We start from the raw sequence: 21,081 nt of genomic DNA, 5'->3' as shown, positions 1-21,081 counted from the left end.
TCCAGTCTTCTGGCTTATGGCTTTCGATTATGTTTCTATTCAAGAATTACACTATCATTTATAAAAGGCCACAGGACACGATGAAAGAGGCCCTGTGGGGACGGGGAGCAGTGATTCATGGCTGTAAATCTTAGGACCTTATCACCCTTGTGGAAAACCTGAACTGAAGTCCTGACTTTTGACTTTGGCCTGGCAGAGTCTTGGCTTTAGTGCACATTAGAGAAATGAACTAGTACATGGAAGATCCTTCTGTGTCTTCGTCTGTGTCCTTCAAATAAGTCAAATGAATGAAAAATTGTTGTTATTAAGAATATTGAGTACTCAAAGCAGCATGATAGATACAGGGATCCAGTTAGATAACGGATCAATTTTTAGTTATCTCCCCAATGTAATAATGTGGGGCAAATGACGCCTTGGCTTCTTTTTTTGTAGAATGAAAGTATGTGTGTGTGCATCCAAAAATTTGAATCTTTTTTTTTTTTTTTACGGTGATACAAAAGAAGATTCTAGGTAGACGGAATATTCCAGAGCTAAAGTTACTGTTTTGTTTTTTGAATTTAATGCTACTTGCTTCGTGAGACATTTGAGTGAGAAAATGATATTTGGACTCTATTATCAGTAACAGATCACACTGTATTGCTAGGTTGTGGACTTTGAAGAAGAGAAGGTCCTCTATGAATGAAAGTAGACAAACTTGTGAGATCAACCTGAACCAAGTATTAGAAAAGTTTCAGCAAAGGATTGTGAGGGTAATGAAGTAAAACCAGTACAGGAAGGCGATTAAAATATGTGCTTGATTTCCATACCATGTTGTCGGGTGGAAGGAACAAAAATATTCATTATTTTATATCATTATTCTTTCATTCATCTAGTTCTCATATATGCTTCTAACCATGAATGTAACATGCAAGAAGAACTTTATAAAATTCACTCTGAAAACTTGCTGAAGTCTTGGTGAGGAGATGTGGATAGATAATGTAAGTGGTCAAGCAAATACAAATCAGGTAGTGTTATGCTCAGTGTGATTAAAATGGACAGTCTGATAATCAGTGATGGAAACACGTGTTGTTGAGAGGAGCTTGCTGTTGGAGGTGATAATTATCTGAGGTCTGAGTAACAAGATAGCAACCAGTGGATCATGGAGACTGATACCTTCAGAGAGTGTGGCTAGAACCAGGATTCTTATGCAAGAATAAGCTCTGTGGCTTAGAAGGAACCAAGAGAGCCAAAGTAAAGGGGAGAATGAAGAGTAAAGGGCCAAATTCGCAGAACTCAGTTAACTGGAATAGGAAGCTGCAATATAATAATGGGGAACTTTGAAATATATCAACGAATGACATGTAAATGCATGCTAAGGTGTGTTTGTAACATCAACTTGCTATAGTTTTATATGACAATTGAAATGTAAGGGTGTGCAAGAAGTTACACTTGACTTGCAGAGGAGGGTTGCTGTGTTTCAAATAACTAGGTTTGGATTTAAAGCCACGTCTGTCTTTTTCCTGCTCTAGTGGTAGCAGGTGCTATATACTGATACAGAATAGAAAGCTGATGTGCATCCCTCAACAAGCTGTAGAGGCAGTGGCTGGAATATGGTGTACCCATAGGGTATTATATTAAACTTACACATACAGATCAGGTATTTCTTCCTCCATCTATTCCTGTGGATGCACAGCAAACTGAACAATTGTCAGGAATAGGCCAGCAGCAAGGAAATAAGGACTTGAAGATTTAAAACAAGAAACCAAGATTCAGTGGCACTTTGAACTGCTGGTAGGCAGCCACTTTGCAATCATCAACAAAGTACTGTCTTTGTATATAAATTTATTATTAGAAATTATTCCACTTATTTTTGTCCTGTATTATGTGTGATTTATTTTGTATTAACAATCCATAAATTTCAGCTGGCCTTAATAACTTTACTAATGACTTTATAATATGCACATTTTATAAACACATCCAGGTGAAAAGCAGTAGGCCCACAGAAGAATGTAGAGACCCAACGACCCTCTGGAGAGTGGAAACTTGTCTTTCCATTGCTAGCACTTTGCTACAGCACTTCCTTTACCGGATCTCTTTTCTGAAGATAGTTTAATACCCAAAATGTTTTCATTGATGCTCTACATGAGGTGAAAGTAGATCAGGTTCTCATTCAGATCTGTTTTCTTTGTCACATAGATGAAAGGAAGCTTTTGCATCAGTTTGTTCTGCTATTTCTCTCTCCATGGGACATCCTCTTATTTGCACTCCATGGCATGGAATGCACACGTCTAGCAAGAAGCCTGAAAACACTTTGGTGTCTGCATCTCATGTAAGTGTTGTGAAGATTTTTCCTGGTTCAAGTCTCCCCAGCCTCTTGATTTGGAGTTCATTCAATAGGAAATGGTCAGTTTCAGCTGGTTTTTTGAATTACATTAAGTATGTGAAATCCAGAGGCAGAGAATTTTGCATAAAAGATTTTGCTTCTTTTGCATGTTTTTGTATTGTTGAATATCTTTTAAAGCTTAGCCTCTTATTAAACTATGAAATTGCTTTATTAAACTCATGCAAATATTTTATAAACATGAATCCATACTATTAAAGAAAATTGCAATAGAAATATATGGGATATTGAGACACATGTAAAAACTGAGCGTGCTTGGGTCAGAATGGAAGTGGTCCTTTGTATTACCATAGGTAAGATGAGTGTGGAAGGAAACGTTTCAAAGGCAATTTGGGGACATAGTCACATATTAACAGATTTAGCCAAACTGTCTTACCAATAAGCTTAGAAGAGTTCAAGTGTTTGCACTCATAAATCTCTTCTTGGAAATCATATAGAAGCTGATCATGTTAGATTTTATCTGAACAAGAGGAATAGCGATATGAATTTGTCTGACAGCTCCAGCGAAGCTGCTAGAAACTGTTCTCATTATGCTGGTATGAACCACGCTGGAGCATTGCCATTCTCCAAGCCTCAATGAATCTTTCAAAATATTTTTATGTGGCACAACTACTTATAAGAAAAGGAATCTCATTCTAACTTCAGTATTCATTACTGTTCTGAAAGAGAACTGGTTACCCTTTTGTACTTACTGACTATAAATGCTCCCTAAGTGACTTAATTGTTTTTATGTTTTTTTTTCTGAAGTTTACCTGGCTGTTGGAATTAAGGAAGCAAACCATAGTATTATCATTAACACTGTTGTGATATTAAGAAGGAATAAGACCCACATGACTAAAGCAGAAAGCTTTCTCTGCATATTAAATAAAATAATATAGAATGGTGCATTAAGGATGATTTCCAAATGTCATTTAGATAATATGAATGCCCATTATTAAAATAACATTTTTTATCTTTATGCTTATCTTTTATAACATGAACTGCCTCCATGTAAATTCTTTCCTGTTTTTCTTTTAATTTTATTATTATTTCTCTACATTTCATCTGCATCTAATCGCAATGACTACTATATCCAAATCTCTAGTTAGGAAAAATCTTTTTTAATTTCCATGTCCCATTTAGTGTCTAAATCATCTTTTTTAAATTACTGCATCTGCACTGAGTAATAGATATTACAAAACGGTTTCTTTTTTTTTAACAACTCCCATGTTAGCACTAATAGGCAGCCTAATTTAGATTAGGGTTTCCAAATGTGGCTATTCCTCGGCATTATTGAAAGAGTTTTTGTAAGATGCAGATCATTGGCCCCGTCTATGGAGATTCAGATACATGAAGTACAGAGTCAGCCTAGAAACATACAGTAAAAATGCTATGTGCTGAAAACGACAGAAGTTTGCTGCTTAGAATACTGGAGTCTGAGCTGTCTGTGGTCAAGGGCCTGGCCGATTCAGTTCCTTGGGGGCCTGTTCCTGGCTGGCAGAAGAATATCTGCTTGTCATATCCTTTCAGGCTGAGGATCTGAGACACTATCAGAAGAAAGTAGTTTATAGATGTGTTAGAGTGGTGGTTACACATTAGATGGTGTAACTCATATTCTTTCTCTGCTCGTTTCTCTTCAATGTTGACTTTATTGACATTTTTATTTTGGAAGTTGTCCAACTTTACAAGGAAAGGGTTTTTGTTTTTAACCTCATGCTATTGACACATTTGTTTTAACAGATGTTTAAATGTACAAACTATTCCAGAGACTTATTATTTCTCCAAGCATTATTTTTCATTTTTGTTTATTTTTTTTATTGCAAAGTTAGATATATAGAGAGAGGAGGAGAGACAAAAAAGAAATATCTTCTGTCTGATGAGTGACCACAACGGCGGGTGCTGCGCCAATCTGAAGCCAGGAGCCAGGAGCTCTTCAGGGTCTCCCATGCGGGTGCAGGGTCCCATGGCTTTGGGCCATCTTCAACTGCTTTCCCAGGCCACAAGCAGGGAGCTTGATGGGCAGCAGGCTGCCGGGGATTAGAACCAGGCCCCATATGGGATCCTGGCATGTTCAAGGTGAGGACTTTAGCCTCTAGGCCACTGCACCAGGCCCTCTCCAGGCATTTTTTTTTATTCACTCATAAAAATTTGGCGTCTAGTTTTACAAACCACTTTGTGAAAATATAACATAATTAGCTCTACTTAATTTTTAAAATTATGGTGTTTTCTGAAAGAGTAACAGAGAAGCAGGGAGAAAGAAAGATTTTTCCATCCTTTGATTCACTCCCCAAATGCCTCTAACAGTGGACGGTGGGGGCCGGGCCAAAAAGGAGGAGCTGGAGTTCAATCCAGCTGTGCCATGTGGATGACTGGAACCCGAGTAGTTGGGTGATCATGTGCTGCCATCTCATGGGATATAGCAGAAGGAAACTGGATCCGAAGCATGGTAGCCAGAGCTAAAACCAAGCATTCTGACACTGGATGTGGATGCTTCATGTGACGGCTTAACTTGCTTCACCACAATACCTGCTCATATATTTATTTTCGAACAGTATGGAACAATAACACAAAAGACTATAATTTCTTTTTGAAAAAAAAAATTACTATCTACATTTTGGACCTGTGTGTCTGCCTGATCTTTCTATACCCTTGCTAAATCTCCCCCCTTTTGGGGGGAGGGCTAATGATATGGCTTACAAAATGACTAGTAAGTTATCACTCCATAACTTATTTAATCATTTGAGAAATGAAACTAGAAGCACTATTTAATTTATGAAAATATGAGAATTCGATACTTTATAGAAGACATTGATAACAATGGCTAGCACTAAGGTTATCAACTACATTATGAAATGAGAATACATCAAAAAGATTGTGAAGCACTGCATTAAACGCAAGTTTATTTAATGTGGCAAAAATTTCAAAATCCAGTTTTTCGCATTGTATGCATTTCACACAAATTTTTGAGGACCACCCTACATGCAGCTTACAGAATTATTTCCCCACAAATATACTTAATGCTTCTTTCCGTGAAGATTTGGAAACGCTCTCATGTAGTCTGTTATTTCCACAAACTGCATTATTGAGATATACTATAATTCATGCTTTATGTAATAAACTTTATTTGTTGAACAATGTTAGTTTTTTTTAAAAAATTATTATCTTAACCATTTAAGTGTTTTTGTTTTTTTAATGTTTTAATACATTTTAATTTACATTATAATCAAATGTTTAATGTTGCACTACATAAACATTTCAACAAATAAAAAGTAAAAAGATCATAGTCCATAGTCCAGTAAGAAAACAGGCAAGGGCTTTAAGCAACAATGAAATGAATATACATTTGAATTTTGGTATAGTCATAAGGTCGTTAAAACTGTAGTCATATTGAATTCCTATCAATTTGTTTTTAAAAATTTGACATGTTTCTACAAAATATTGGATTTGCAACAAAACTGATACACAGTCTTTTCCTTTTATCATTCATTTATTAATTTTTATTCCAACTGTCACAGAGAGGCTATATTTGCCTTTCTGTCTGGTTTATTTCATCCAACGTAATATACTCCAGTTCAGTCATTTTGCTACAAATAATAGAATTTCATTCTTTTTGTAACCAGATAATGTTCCTTTTTATGTCTGTCTCTATGCATGTGATGAGTGTTGTACCATATTTTCTTTAATCGTTCATCTGCTGATGGGCGTCTTGATTGATTCCATAATTTGGCTCTTGTGTATGATGCTGCGGAGGTAGCACTTTTTAAAGGATGTAAGCAGGAGAGAGAGAGAGAGAGAGAGAGAGAGAGAGAGAGAGAGAGAGAGATGTTGATGGATGATTTCATATGCTAGTTAACTTTCCAAATGGCTGCAGTAGCCAGAACAGTGCCAGCCAGAAACCATGAGCAGGAAACTTCATCCAGGCCTCCCAGGTGGATGTCAGGGGCCCAAGTACCTAGAACAGACCATCTTTTTCTGTTTTACCAGATACATATTCAGGTAACTGGATTGAAGTGAAGCAGCCTGGACTTGAACTGGCACTCCAGTATGGATTTCGATCATTGCATTGCAAACAATCTTAGCCCATTCCACCACAACACCAGTTCCAGCCTATGCTTAAATTTTTTAAGTTAACCAGATACAAAGCAGAGTACAGTAGCTCTCTAGAATTTATTTCTTTTACATAAGTAAAACTTTATACCAGTAGAAAAGCAAGTTCTGCTCACCTAGGCTTGGGATGTCACCATTCTACTGTCTGCATGTATGACTATTTTTCATATAACATACACAGGGGATTTACACATTATTTGTCCTTCTGTGCCTGTGAACTCACGTCACATAATATCCTCTGAGTTCATCTAGGTTATCATATAGGTTTCTTCACTTAGTTTGAATAACATCCATCAGATATCAAAATGATTACAGGTTGGATTTTGAACTGGAAAAGCTAGTAAAAAGCTTTACAGAGTTTTAAGGAGTAATGGCTGATTTGGAAGAATTAAGGACAAATCTGGTAAAGAGAAAGGCAGCTTGGGTCCAGTGCCATGGCTTTCAAGTGCCAACATCCATGTGGGTGCTGGTTTCTGTCCCAGTTGCTTTATTTCTATCAAGTTCCCTGCTTAGGTGAAGGGGAAGTAAGAGAGGATGGCCAAAGTGCTTTTGACCCAGCACCCACCTGGGAGAGCTGAAAGATGTTCCTGGCTTTAAATTTGGGGAGTGAACTAGTGGATGGAAGATCTTTGCATCTCTGTCTTATCTTCTCTCTGCAAATCTATCTTTCAAATAAAAACAGATAAATCTAAACAGAGAGAGAGAGAGAGAGAGAGAGAGAGAGAGAGAGAGAGAGAATGGCAGCTAGCCCCCAAGTTGGAACAGAAAGGCCTTTCTAGGGGGATCCTTTGCATCTTTAAATTCAGATTCCTACTTTCCAGCACAATCACAGTTAACTCTCTCAGTGGGGAAGTATTATTTCCATGAAAAATCCTATCCAACAGATGCCATTATTGAATTTTGTACCCAAATAAAACCTATGAAAGCAAAAAGAAGTACATAGCAGCCATTGGATACATAAAGGCCAAGAAAAGAAATGTACACAAAACAAAGCCCCACACTTAATTGAAAGCAGTTATGCAGCCTCCCTTTACTAATTAACAAACCATTTACAGTGCACAGTAGACTCTGGCATGAAATCTAATTCAACGCAATGGTTAGTTCTCTTCAACTGTTGTGCAGGGGTAATTGTATGGCTTATAAACAAAAGTAGAGCAAACTGAACATACTTACATTGAGCGTTGATATTCAGTTATCTGAAGTTGGGAAAAAATAGTGAAAAGATATACTGACATTGTCATGGAAGATGTTCTTGGGCCTTCACTGCATATTCATTACTCTCTACCATTTATTCAAAGTTAACTAGTCAAACTTTGAGGCCACAAATACCAAGAATTGGTGGTTACCAAGTCCTGATAATATAACAGGCTTTTCCTAAGAGTTTTACAATCTGTCTTGCCAATATTAACACTGGATTAGATAGTTCCTCCTGTCTGATTAATATCTATCCAGTACTTCAGCTTATGGCTTTATTTGGAAGTTGTGTCTTTGGGGATGTAATTAAATTAAGATACAATCTGTCACACTGGAGTAAAGTTCAGTAACCGGTGTCCTTATTTTAAGAGAAAATGGCTATACAAACATACACAGGCACACAGAATGAATTTCATGTCATGAGAAAGGCAAATATTGGAGCACTGACAATTTAATAATCAAGACACACCTAGAATTGTGAGGAGCCACTGCAAGCTGTGAATGAGACACGCATGATTTCACCTCCAGTCTCCAGAAGGAGCTAAGCCTTCTGATGTCTTTATTTCAGAATTCCAGCCTCTGGAACTGTGAGAAATAAATATTTGTTCTGTTAAGTCACTCAGTTTGTGGTAACTTGCTACATCTGCCCAGGGAATTTAATGCAATTCATATTAACCCTTGGAGATAGAGTTCAATATCTCTTTTGAATAGATTTTGGAATTCAAATGGATTCGAAAACCTTTGTTCACTCTACTTACTGTCTTCTAGTCAACCTTAATAGAATGCTGTAATCACTAGGTGAGTCAATGGAAAACATTGTCCAAAAATTTTATGTTAACTGATTACATAGAATTTCTCATTCTGAGGGTTCCCTCTGCTTCGAAATAATCATCCATCATTGCCAAAACTTGTAACTGCTGGGATAGCCAAGCAGAGATGCATATGGTAACTTCCAGTCCTCAGTGAGTCTTGAATTAAACAAATGTAAAAACTGAACCATAAGCAGGCAGCCAAGAAGTCACCACAATGAGAGGATCTGGAAAACAGTAATGCATGAACAACTTAGATCCTGGAGGATGTGGATTCATGCCAAACTGGGAGTTGAAAACAGCAAGTAAGCAGCCCAGTTCAAGGGCGGGAGAGTTGACACGGACAACAGACATAAACTGAAGCAGATGGAATATACAGTAGGGGTTATTGGAGATTAAGTGTAAGAATTGCAAGGCAAATTCATGCTAACAGACCAGAACCCATCTTTTAAAATTGCTCTGCCAATTTGTAGGTTTCTGGTAGTTAACTAAAAAGGCATTTAACATGTTCAAGAGGCATCTGCAGGTGTCCAGAAGTCTGTCTCAGGAACCATTCTCCCCCTTACAGAAATTTTGTTCCAGTGATGTGGCACTTTGATTATGTAACCAGTTTGTATATGGCTTAAACTCTTACCTGAAAATATGCTCCTTTTGGTATCAATGGATGTTTTTGAGTACCTGTCATTTCTCAAGGACTTTGCTAGTACGTTACACATATTGTATTGTTGTTACTTGTTTTTAATTCATAAAACCATGAGAAGCCTAAACTCTGAAAGTTAAGTAACTTGTTCATGGTCTCACAGTGAGGGCTGGGTCTTAAACTCCATTAATCACATTTCAGTCATTTTTCATTTTGTGTTGGTGGTGTTCCCCTCTAATCCTGCATCCTGCATTTACAGTCCACTTGATAATAGCACATTAAATGTGTTGGATATGGGTTCACACTGTATTCTAGTTGTATATTGCTTCCTAGAGCAAGACCTTACTAGGAATTTTCAAAGTGATGGAAAGAGCTCATAGTGTTGTTGGAAGAGCTCATAGTAGAAAGTAGAGTCTGGGATCTAGAAATTGTCTTATGCTGGGTGGTGTCTAGCACTGTGACTGGAGTCTCATTCCTTTTTTCAGTGTAGGGATTTACAACAGTGTAAATTCCATAAAGCAAAGAATTCAGAGTTCGTTAGAAAGGGTGTCAACAAGGAGGATGAAAGAAAATTCCTGCTGTGAATAAAGCATCTGTAGTATGCTGCGTCTCTGCAGGATACATTCATATCACATGAACAGAGGCACAGCTGAAGGATCACATGCAAGTTTGACCCTTTCTTAGGGACATAAAGTTTGAACAGATTTCATTAATTTTGAGCTTTAGTGTTTTTGCCTATGAAATTAGATGACACCTACCTTGCAGGGGAAAGTGAGAGCTTAATTCCAGGATAGCATCTTGGAATTATTGAGCAGTTGTGCTTTTATCCTAATTACATTTTATCCCAAAATATTTGTATTTCTTTCCAGTTAATGAATTCTCAGTGTCACAAATGAGTGTTACCTTTTCTTTTTTCAAAACATCCTGCTTACCAAGTGCCTTAAAAATTCATATTTCATGAAAGTATACTTTAGGTATATGATCAGTTACTATGTATGTGACTAGGTAATTTACACCTCTGTACCTTTATAAAGAAGATATGAAGTTCAGCACTACTTAGAACCAAGAGCTGTGAGATAAACTTGGAATTTCTTAGATATGGCTATTGAAAAGGGGAGAGGGAAGACTTTTGCTTCCTGCTTTTCTAGTCCAAGTACTTAGTTAATTTGTTGTTTAATGCAATGCTGTTTGGTGCATGAGACACCGTGAATAAAAGTCAGGTGCAATCCATTGAGAAGGTGACTCATGCGTAACCAGCAACTTCAATTTCACAGTTCACTCTAAGTATTGGGAATTTGGATTCCATGTATTAGGAAGTGATGAGAAAGGTATGTACCGTACAGTCACACAATCAAATACATATGTATGTATATGAGTAGTTACGGTTACCTGCTAAAAGATCTACTCATATTTGTGTCTTACCTGTTTATTAAGCAACACATTTTGATTGGGTATTTATTCTGTGCTAAAATCTATGAAAAGGATCGACATGAAAGCACAGTTGTCTAGATTACTTCTTATTTGCATTTTGGCTTGAAGATGTGTGTTATTTCATCATTTGAGATTATTTAATATCCAAAATGTAGTTCTGGAGATTGACTAATCTTCTAATTGTACAAACTGGTAAAGCAGTTCATTATACTTTTTTCTTTTACAAACTTGGATATTCTGTCTGCTTCAATCTGCTTACCCTCCACCTGGGCTTCACACCCACTGCATTCCTGAACATTTTTCCCTCAAAGATCAGCTCTGAGCTATGAGCATTATCAAGCTAATCTTTAACGTGCACTTATTTGAAGAATGTGCTATGGTAAATTCATTCTTTGTGACATAATCTTTTCTGACCTTCCATTTATGCCCTCATTTATGCCCTCTTTATCCAACTCTCCCCAGTGATTTACCAAGATTTCCACTACCCACTTGTTTTTGGTCAATCTTTACCTTTAATAACATTATCCATTCAATTATCATTGTTATAAGTAAATAAAATGCCTTCATCATTTTTATTTAGTCAAAAATATGCACAAATAATTGTTTTGGTGCTTAAGATGCCTGTATACCGCATTCCAACTCTGACTCTTAATAGCTTACTGAGGCACATACTGTGAGGCTGTGGTGATGATTCAAGTCCTTGGCTTCCGGCCTCCCATGCCGGAGACCCGGATTTCAGTCCTGGCCCTGGGTCCAGTCCAAGTTATCCATCCGCAATTGTGCACATTTGAGGAGTGAAGTAATTGATGGGGAAAAAACTTCTCTTTCTGTCCACTTGTTTCTCTTTCTGTATTTAAATGTGTAAAACTAATCTTTAAATGAGGCTTTTCATCTATGCTCTAGACATTCTGCAGCAATGTCTCAAATGTATAAACGTTGAAGATGCTGTCTTCTGACATCCATTCTGTTAAAAAAAAATGAAAGTGTTATTTGTCTCAAATGAATGAACTGAAAAATCTTAGATTAGTTTTTGATTTCTGAGGCTTTGATTCATTTTACCTAACCGGTTGCTGAGCTTTATTGATTTAGCTGTCATAGAGATGGCCTAAAAATGTCTTTAGTGAAAGAGAGACAAAGAACCAGGATGATCATTTTTCCAAATAAGTAGGTTCATTATGGCCTGTTGTTTCTAGAAGATAATAAGGATTCAATCCAAAAGCATAGTGGGGACAGCACAGAAGAGCTGATTAAGATATAAACTACAGCAGCAAGAATTTCTGAAGAATTTGTCTCCAGGAAACAGGGTTTAGAAGCAAGGCCTGAACTGCCTAGCTTGTCAGGATACTGTAACTGGTGTCAGAGATTAGGGAAAATGGATGATCAGGCAGGCTGCAATAGGAAGCAATTAGGGTGCATGTAGATAAACACTTAGATCCAAAGGAAAAATCTGCCCCATGTGTGGACACTTTCTAACAAACAGGCTCATAGGAGGATAAAGCATTTAACTTATGGGTATGTCATGTTCTCATTGATACTTGGCCCTAGTAGGAGCCAAAATCAATAAGAAGCTGATGTTTGGTCTCTGAAGGGTAAAGAAATCAGGCATTGGAGCTATTTCTACGTGTCTATTAGGTTAGTCCTCTTCACATCAGAACTAATTACTTAAAATTGCTTTGAGTACATAGTTAGGCTTTGAAATTGAACTTACTCCTCATGCCAAAATCTGTTTTGATGCAGTTTTATTGATATAGCCAGATTATTTTATAAAATATATGCATATTTTATTGCATATATATTGATTTTTGATTCTAAATCCTTCAATGATTAAATATTCACTTCTGGTTTCCTCCTTTCTTTTTAGCCTCCTCCTCATTACTTCCTTGAATTTTGTTAAGAATTGAAAAATAATTCACTCACACATTAATTCATTTACTTTATTTAATACCATAGTGATACCATAAATAATTTGTGAGTGCCAGACCATGCTAGATTACAGGAATTATAAAATATTAGTTTATAATACATAAAGAGATATATACAGGTAATTATAATGATCTTTTTGCCTGAACAACTTACAGTCTTCTTCCCCCTGGGAGAAAGACAAATAAAAAAAGGTCTCTGTATTCATGGCAAATGCAAATATCAGCAGGTAAAGATGTTTTTATTTTGTTTTCTTTCTCCCTTCTCTAATTCTTTGCTCATAGTATTTTTTATTGGACTACAATATTCACCCCTCATATTTTTTCCAGATATTAATGCTCTTTTAAAAAAGGATTTTTATTTCAATACCAACTTCTCCGTGAAGCCATGCTGATTTCTCACTCCGGGTAGAAACTTTATTACAGTGCTTTGGACAATGGTGACTTATTCTGTGCATCAGTTTTGTTGTTCTTGGCATCTCCATCTCAACTCTTAATGCTCCCAAAACATGCTCATCTCTTAACCCCTAGTAGCGCTTACCTACAGTTCTTTGTATTCAAAACTATTTGTTGTCAAGTTCCTTGGTTGCTCCAGATAAGAAATGAGATTACATAACTTTGTCATCAGATAAAATGAATGAAACCACTGGGGAAATTATACACAACTGGTGGAGAAAAGTCATGTCTTGGTCTATTGAGCAAACTGAAACAAGTTTTTTGAATTAGGATCTCCTAGTAGTGATGTCAGACTCAATGAATGTACTAGCAAAATAAAAATAAACATTTCATTGTTTGATAAATGAAATATTAGAAGACTTTTATCATAACTAGTAGGATTAATTTTGAGGAATATTTTGATAAAACTTATGTTCAAGTACTGTTTTATTATCTTTTATATTTGGAAAGACTTCAGAGTGCTTCAAATTTTTAGGAACATTTTCTATGCCTAGACTACGTGTTAAGCATTAATACACTCAGTATTACAGCTGAAGAAACATTAAATTATTTCTAGTTATCCCTTTCTTCCTTCTGTACCCACTCAGGCAGAGGTAACCAATGTCTGAAGTACGTCTAGTCCTTAAGATCTTACTTCAGATGCAGTGCTTACTTGGTGATGAAATGCTTACTCTGAATGATAGCCTGGTGTTTTAAAATTTGCTGTGATAGCTAAAATGACACCTTGTGATTTGATTATTATATGTACCCCCATCAGACAGTCCCCCTGTAGTGCAATGGCCTCTGTTTCTTGTACAGTTCCCTTAGCTGTAGCAGTAATGAGTCTGTGATTATAGAGAAAACTAAAAGCATGCAATCATACAATTTTAACAAAAACAGGAAAGAAACGAAGGGGCATAAACGGAAGGAGGAAGGTATTGGTATATTCTTGGACTTTTTTTCTGTTCTATATAATTATAAATACAAAGTACTATTAAATAAGACTGGAGGTGAAAACTGTAACAGCTACTAAAAAGGAAGTACAGACTTGGAGTGAGCTGGCCAGAAGGCCTCCGCAGTCCTGTCAAGCAGCTTGGAGCTGGGCATTGCCAGGGTCTCTGGGACCTTGCAAGGTCCGTGGCTTACACCTGCTGCTGTACTGAGTAGCTCCTTCAATACTTGCAATTTCCTCCTGTTTTTTTATATACTCAGAATCAGGAAGGCTGAGGCTCACATGAGATTAATCCTACCCTAAAAACATCTGTGTATACTTTGGTAAATTCATATTTAAATGATTTGAAGTTATGCATGTAAACATTTTATAAAGGTATCATGCAGTTGTATAATTAGTGATTCAAGTTATGCACACTAATGGAACAGAACATTCCCCTCGTGTAGTCCCCATGTTTCAAAGTGACATTAGCTGAGGACCAAGTCAGAAAGATCTTGAGGGTAGCCAGGATTCATGTTGAAAAAAGATGAGGAGATCTCGATTTTAAAAGTCAGAATCCTACATGAGTGTCTGCAAGACATGTAATTGGATCTCATTCTGTGGAATAAATGCCATAACCAGACTTTTTCAAATACAGAAAGAAATTGGACAACAGAGGTTAGTGAAACAGCAGAGAGCTGTCAAGCGGAGATTTCTTGAGATCCTGCTATAGCATCATCTTTAGAATTTAACAGTTTCTAAATGTCAATGATGTTGACAAGAAATAATAATAGAATTAGCTTGTATTGGAAAGGTGTTGCATAAGAATAGCTTCTCTTTGTTGAAGTAGAGAATATATTTGTTGTGCCGTTTAGGATTTATTGGAAAGGCGGATATACAGAGAGGAGAGACAGAGAGGAAGATCTTCCGTCCGATGATTCACTCCCCAAGTGAGCGCAACGGGCCGATACTATGCCGATCCGAAGCCAGGAGCCTCTTCTGGGTCTCCCACGCGGGTGCAGGGTCCCAAAGCTTTGGGCCGTCCTCGACTGCTTTCCCAGGCCACAGGCAGGGAGCTGGAAGGGAAGCGGGGCTGCCGGGATTAGAACCGGCGCCCATATGGGATCCCGGGCGTGCAAGGCGAGGACCTTTAACCACTTGCGCCACCGCGCCGGGCCCCCGTTTAGGATTTAATAAGTGACAAGAAACTGACTTTCATTTAAGAGACCCTAGCAAAACTATTCATTTTTATGGATTTTTAAAACAAAATACACTGTGTCCTTTGAAAATCATGAACATATTCTATAGGCAAATTTTTATGGATAATAAAATATCATCCTGCAATTTCATTGAGCAGAACACTGAGCCCATGGATTATATTCCCAGAAAATCAATCTTTTTTTTTTTTAACATAAAGGAAGTATTTCTATTAAAATATATACATTCAGCCCTATATGTGTGGCACAGCCAGTGACACTGGCATCCCATTTGAGCTCCAGTTCAAATCTTGGCTTTTCCTCTTTCAGGCTGGGTACCTGCTAATTCACCCCTGGGAAAGCAGCAAAACAAAGCCCAAAGATTTCCACTTGAATAATGAACCAGCAGATGGAAAGATAGCTCTCTCACTCTCTGTTGGTCTCTCTCTCTGTCTGTAATAAATATTTGTAGAAAATTTACTTCCTTGTAATGTATCAAGTTATTAATGATTGAATTCATTATAATTTAGTTAAGCACTGGTTTCCTTTACTGACAACAAATAAATGTGTGTGTCTTATTTTACTTATGTAAGAGAGAGAGAGAAGATAGAGAGCCATGAGTAGAGAGCTCCCGTTGTTGGTTCTCATCTCCAAAATCTGCAACAAAGCTGGGAGCTGAGAATACACATCAGGTCTCCTACAGGAATGGTGGCAATTGGAGCATTTGAGTTACCATCACTGCTTCTTAGGGTCTACACTGGCAGGAAACTGGAGTCAGAAGCCAGAGCTGGGAATTGAACTCAGATCTTTTGATGAGGGGTGCAGATGTCTTACATCCTGAGATAATTACCTAATCCTAAACAAATCTATATTTTATTTTTATTTTTCTTAAAAAATGGTCTATTTATTTGAAAGGCAGAGTTACAGAAAGAGGGAGGGAAAGAGAGAGCCCTTTTATCCACTTGTACACTTCCCAAATGGTTGCAACATCTGGACCCATGCCATGTGGAAGTCAGGAGCCTGGAATTCCATCTGGATTTCCCCTGTCAGTGGAAGGCACCCAAAAATTTGGCCATCTTCTCTGCTTTTCCCAGATCACTAGCAGAGAGGTGGATCAGAAGTTGAGCAGCCAAGGCATCCATATGGGACACAGGCTTCACATGTGGTGGCATCACCTGATATGCCACAGTGCTGGCTGCAATACATGCATACATTAGCTCATTATGTCAGTAAAGGTGGCATTATTTACTGCTTAAAATTATGCTACTCCTAAACTTTACAGTGAATAAATCATTCCTAGATTTGAGTATATCAGATAAAATAAATTGGAATATAAAAAACCTAATTTGAAAATATCTCATTATAAATAGATTCCGTGGATATGAGCCCTGAAAGCTCATATATTTAAACCATGCTTATTTCATACCTAATAGATTTGCCCAAGAAATTGACAAACATTTATCACAGAGAATATCTTACCAGGCAAATGAATTTGTAAAGAATCTTGAATATCACTAGTTGACTCTAAGAGCATTTTATTTACCCACAAAGTGAATATATTTTATGGTTTCTAATTCTAATTTTCAGACAGACTTTAAGGAAGACTGTTCTTTCTAAAATGAATGCACGAGTTAAAGACAGAAAATAAATAGGGCCCACCACAGTAGCCTAGCAGTTAAAGTCCCTGTCTGGCACAAGCCGAGATCCCATCTAGGCACCGGTTCGAATCCTGGCAGCCCCGCTTCACATCTAGCTCCCTGCTTGTGGCCTGGGAAACCCTTGGGACATTGCAGTCACGTGGGAGACCCCAAAGAGGCTCCTGGCTGGAGATAAGCTCAGTTCTGGCCATTGCAGCCACTTGGGGAGTAAATCATTGGATGGAAGATTTTCTCTGTTTCTCCTCCTCTCTGTATATCTGACTTTCAAATAAAAATGAAATAAACCTTAAAAGAAAAAGAATGAGGGAATAAATAAATAAATAAGGTGCAAATTGGGTCTATGTGGTCGCATCAATACTAAATTCATTGAAACAAGGCTTTAATTGTTGCCTCAGAACACCTCCAGCACCTAATATTTTGTCAGCTCTTGCCAACAAACCATGTTTAAACAGCATTACATCTGGTCTTTAAAGGTTGTTTATTTTCTTATTTTACTGTTTTTCATTTTTCAGGTTTGAGATCTAATGCATTTCAGAGCAAAAAACTAAACTATCTCTAAAATTAAGAAATCTCTGGAAAACATTTTTTCAGGTTTTTTTTTGGAAGCCTTTAAAGCAGCATTCCATTTGTATTCATCCAATTATTAAACATAAAATTGTCCATGTGAATATTGTTATCATCTTGTCATCCTCCAGTGTGGATCAGATTTATGGAACATTTTCCTTCTGGTGCCAAAATGCATGGGGATTTGAACTTGCAATCTGTGAACATCACTTATAATGGTAGTGTTAGAAATATTGAACAATAGATACGACTGGACTTGTTAGAGAATGGTGGAAAGCAATATGGGTACTTAGCTAAAGAAAAACAAAGATCAGGGTTCAAGCCTAAGAGGAGAAAATGCAAACAACCTGTACCTGCTTCTTATTCACAGAAGGCCCTATTCTGTTCTTTATCTTTAAAAAAAAATTTACAATAAAACAACAATAGCAAAACAACTCTGAAATCTTATCCTTATAACCGGTTAGATGTACCTGGGTCCTGGGTTTTGTCTACCTAAGTTCAGGCTGTGTCCGCTGGGAGTGGTGATAATATGAACTAATTCAAGCGGTGCTCTGTTCATGAAGATTAGGCTTTGTTCCCTCAGGCTCGTGATCACACACACCCACTCACAAAACCAGGCAGAGGAGTACAAATGGCAATCATCATGACACTCTAAGTTCCTGTCACACGTTAGAATTTACAGAGAATTTTAGAATTTTAGAATGAAGCAAATAAGAATAGGAATAAGTGATCACAGTTTGAGGAAATGTGGAACAGGAATGGACTAGAGAAATAGAAAGGGAAGATAGTGGCTGCACAGGAGGATTAGCTGAAAAGTTAAAAAGCACAGATGATGGGAAGCAGTTAGATGAATTTGGTAACTTTTCACTAACCCACTCAACTGATGACTCATGGTTTCTGTAAACCTCCCTAGAGATCCCAAAAAGAGATTCAACAGATTAGCCAAGGAAATCCTGTGTGGACACTGTTATCCTGTTACACTCCCTCGAGCACAAGATTAGTGGTGCCTCTTCTTGAGATTTCACAGTCTAGACTCCAAAATTAACTAAGCACATTTGGGGGAAAAAATAGTGCAATTATTCAGAGAAAGGATAACTGTTCAGGCTGCTATTGCCAAATCCACGTGAACTGGGGCCTGCAAGTGCTTCAAGTCTTGCAGGATTTCTAACATGTGTTTCATATGGCTGTATGGCCACAGAGAGGCAGAACTTGCTCACTAGAGCAGTCTGAGTTCATTCAGCATTCAGACCTTCCATCAGAGAGGGAGGGGCTGGACAATCAACTCGAGCCATCCTGCCAAAGGATCTGCCACTCAGCCATGCAAAAGCCAGAATATTCCAAACTGACCTCACTAACACATCAGTCAGGTAAGTTGCTGGGTTGGCTAGGGAAGGCCGAGCCAAGCCACAGCAAGTCTCCCTCCCCATCTCCAAAAAGTTGACATCAGAGGGGAAGACAAAACAGCCATGCATCCTCTCCACAGAATGACCTCACTTAGCTCCTCCAGCTTGGCTGTCATGTGATAAATGTCTGCTTAGTTCTAGTTTAGTGTCTATATCAAAACTAACAAGATTTTTTAAAAATTAGTAGTAAAGTAGTCTTTTTCTAGGTTTTCCAGGTTTGCTTCAGCTCTTTTTCCAGGCTCCCTTGACAAGGAACATTGTAGCACCCAGAGAAATGAGTTTAAGGAGGTCCTTCAGATTTTGACCTCCTCCACAATGTAACTCTCCCTGATGGAAGGCAGAAAAACAAAAACAAGACAATAAAAAACACATGCTTCCAATCCCAACTCTACTGAACATAGACAACAGAGCTGGGTTGTATTTCTTCATCTTCCACATCATGAGAATGGATCATCTCCAAGGCTATTTGAATTGTGATAAAGAGCAAGGAAAACATTTTAAATGTCTTCTGTAAGAATCCACAGCCTTGGGCCCAGCAGTGGTGGCCTAGTGGCTAAAGTCCTCGCCTTGAACACGCTGGGATCCCATATGGGCGCCAGTTCTAATACCGGCAGCTCCACTTCCCATCCAGCTCCCTGCTTGTGGCCTGGGAAAGCAGTTGAGGACGGCCCAAAGCCTTGGGGCTCTGCACTCACCTGGGAGACCTGGAAGAAGTTCCTGGTTCCTAGCTTCGGATTGGCGCAGCACCGGCCGTTGCAGTCACTTAGGGATTGAGTCATCAGACGGGAGATCTTCCTCTCTGTCTCCCCACCTCTCTGTGTATCTGACTTTGTAATAAATAATAATAAAAAAATCCATAGCCTTTGTTTTAATGATTATCACATACATCTTTCCTCTGAAATTACCAACAGAATGGTACATGTCTTTGAGTTTTCCAAAACATGAAGATGACACTTTATCCTGATATGGTGATTTTTGAAGCATTTGGGAAAATTGGTAGCTCATTTAGAGGAAAAATCACCAGTGTGTAACTTGTCAATTTTATATTTAAAAAGTGAATTCACATAGAGTGGGCATGGAAAAGGTATGCAGTGTTGAGAAGTTATAAAGCCAAATTGAGTTGGATGAATGATGTCTTTCCTGTCGTGGGCAGGAAGGGCTGAGTCTGTGATATTATGGTATAAAATCAGGATTCTCCCTTTATTGACTCTTCCTGTGGGAATGTCAGGTCACTGGAATACTGGGCATTGGGAGACTCAGTCTGGACTCAGCCTGGGGAGCCCACTGCCTTTCACCCTAGTGGGCTATGGTTGCAGGATGATGCAAACAATAGGGTGGAGATGGTGTCATACATATTTCTTCTACAGTTGGCATGTCCTAGGAAGGAACTTTCAGTGCAGATCAAATGTATGAAGAATTTTCTACACTTAAGACATTTATTGTAATTTCATTGTAGTTAAGCAGCCATGATGCCCTTTGGTATGACACATTATGCAGCATCTTCCAAAACATTTTCCTAATCGTGTCTGTAGGAAACACTCTTTTAGGTGACAACTACAAAGTAAAAATACAACAAATAATCTCACATTTATCTTCATGATGCAAAGGCGTAACCATTGTACCATGGATGGCATACCTTTTTTGTTCTTTGGGGACTGACAATTATTTCACAGATAGACCTTCTCTGGGTCCACTGCATGTATTGTCTTGTGTTGTGTGGTTCAGGTAAGATACAATCTGAATAGATATTTTGACCTAATGCCCACAAATGTGCTCTTTTGTTGTTTTTCTGATAGCCATGTTGATTATAGAGATCTTGGATAATAGAGTACATAATATATAAAGCAAGTTATCAATAATTGAACCATCAGGAGTCATTGCTATTTACATTTAGATTCTTTTAGGGTCAATTTTTTTGGTTTATAAATCACAAACCATATCATTATCAGTTTTTAGTTTAAATGGACATGAATCCCATTTCTCTTGTGGACAGAGTGTTGCGAAAAGCTAACGCAAATTCCTTGTGACTTTTAAAGCAGTCTACACATGCCTTTGTTATCTCTAGTATCTCCAGGTTTGTCTTCCCCAATTCTCTACTCCAAGGACCTGATATTATGGAATTCTGTGTACCTTACTCATTCCATTTCATCATTGACATCACCCACTACCTGACCTTATACCCAATATCCTACCATCCAAAGTATGGAAGAACTCAAAGAAGGATGTGTTAGACAAGCAAAACCCAGGAACACCTGCGTCCCTCACATCTCAGCATCTTGTCACTTTAGTCATTTTCAACCTAAACTGTGTGAGATGATTAGAAAATGTTCACAACATTGTTTTGTACTTTGGCTTGTTGCAGTGAGAAAATTTTCACAATTTGCCTTTAGAATCAGTGAAGACTTTCACTTATCATTTATTCATTATTTTCATTT

At 37.8% G+C, this 21,081-nt stretch overlaps 1 long non-coding RNA gene across 1 annotated transcript in view; it reads left to right on the top strand.

Moving 5' to 3' along the window:
• The first annotated feature begins 2,181 nt into the window (after positions 1-2,181).
• The window catches only part of LOC121154495, a 163,256-nt gene continuing 144,356 nt past the window's right edge, over positions 2,182-21,081 (top strand). The window contains exon 1 of the long non-coding RNA XR_005883534.1: positions 2,182-2,308. This is a non-coding gene — a long non-coding RNA (uncharacterized LOC121154495). The remainder of the gene's footprint in view (positions 2,309-21,081) is intronic.

This window comes from Ochotona curzoniae, unplaced genomic scaffold (assembly GCF_017591425.1).
Source record: "Ochotona curzoniae isolate NIBS_2020 unplaced genomic scaffold, NIBS_Ocur_1.0 contig_2754, whole genome shotgun sequence".
In the NCBI taxonomy this organism is placed as follows: domain Eukaryota; kingdom Metazoa; phylum Chordata; class Mammalia; order Lagomorpha; family Ochotonidae; genus Ochotona; species Ochotona curzoniae.
This window is presented reverse-complemented; position numbering and strand designations above follow the sequence as displayed.